The sequence below is a fragment of the Octodon degus genome, unplaced genomic scaffold, assembly GCF_000260255.1.
Source record: "Octodon degus isolate 3935 unplaced genomic scaffold, OctDeg1.0 scaffold00039, whole genome shotgun sequence".
Classification (NCBI taxonomy): Eukaryota; Metazoa; Chordata; class Mammalia; order Rodentia; family Octodontidae; genus Octodon; species Octodon degus.
Genome location: NW_004524615.1, coordinates 14,673,816 through 14,675,201, shown reverse-complemented (window position 1 = coordinate 14,675,201; position 1,386 = coordinate 14,673,816).

Sequence of the window (1,386 nt, the reverse complement as noted above, 5' to 3'; positions counted from 1 at the left end):
ACATTTTCTCTGCCTAGACAAAAGTCGTGTTTTCTCCATTCAGCTCACGATCCAGGCTACAACTCTCAGCACCGCTTCCATTTCCAGGACCATCATTTAGGTAGAATTGCACAGAGGCAACGTTTAAGGCTGAATTCATCACTGGCTCGCCAACGCAACCCGTGCCTCTGCCAGAACCTGGCACAGGGACCAGCCCTTCAATCTCGGTCCCTCCCAAGGCCCACCCGCCCCGCCCTGTCTCTACACCACCGGCTCGCCCAGGCGAGAGAATCGCGAGTTGTGATTGGCTCAGTTCAAACATCCGTCATACATTTTCTCACCTGTGATTGGTTGACAGAGTGTGCGCAGAAGCAAACGCCCACTCTGGCGAGGCTCAGGGAGAATGGTTAGTGAAGCCTATGACTAAACATTTTCCCGATTGGATGAAGGAGGAGCCATCACATGGTGGAACATTTCTCTCTATTGGTCGTGAGTGGCACCATGGGGCCCACAGTCGTTTACTGATTGGCTAGAATGAATCCCTCCTTCCTACACGCTACCCCCAGCAGGCTGTTGCTGAGGTGTCCCCGGGCCTTCCAACTGCTGCTGGAGACTCCGGGCTCCAGCTCTTCCACGCACCCCAGGCTGACAGGGCGTGGGAAGAAGTCTGCCTCGGCTGACACTGCAGGGCGGGGCCAGAGAAAAGTGGGCGGGACCGCGGCGACGTCATCGGGCGTGGACGGGTCTGCGTGTAGTCTGGGCGCCGAAGCTAGCACTGCAGGCGTGGTGCCATCCCTCCCTCAGTGTCCTGACCTTTGAAACCAAGCTTCATTTTTGTATTCATGCAACCTCAGAAGCTTGGAGGTGCTCATCCCTTACACAACAGTTCACATCGTTATGTTTATATAAAATAAAAAATCCTCTGGAATGCGGACGGCCAGGATCGTGTTCACGCTGTGCCTTCCCCCTGAACATTCCACCTGTCTTCCACTCCCTGCTTCTGATTCAAGACTGGAGATTTCCCTTGTCCCTTTTCTACTATTTTGCTCCGTTAAATCCTGAGCGTGGGAGCCTCAGGTTGACGCCGCTCCCGCCTTAGGCGAGCAGTGCGCACGCGCAGTTCGCGGCCCCAAGTTCGACGGGGTGTGCTGGATGGGGTGTCGCTGGGCGGATTCTGTCTGTGCTTGTTTACGCGCGGGCAGAAGCTTCCGCGACGCGCATGGCCTCTCGGGAGCGCGCGCGACTGGTCTCCTAGGCGACTGGCCTCGGGGGCGGGACTTGAATGCGGCTCCTCCCCTTCCTCCAGCCCCGCCCCCGGCCGCGCTGCGGCTGGGCTTGTGCGCGCGCTCCTCGGCCTAGGAAGCGGCGGCCACGGCTGCGGGCGGGGAGCTGGGCGTGGAGCGCGAG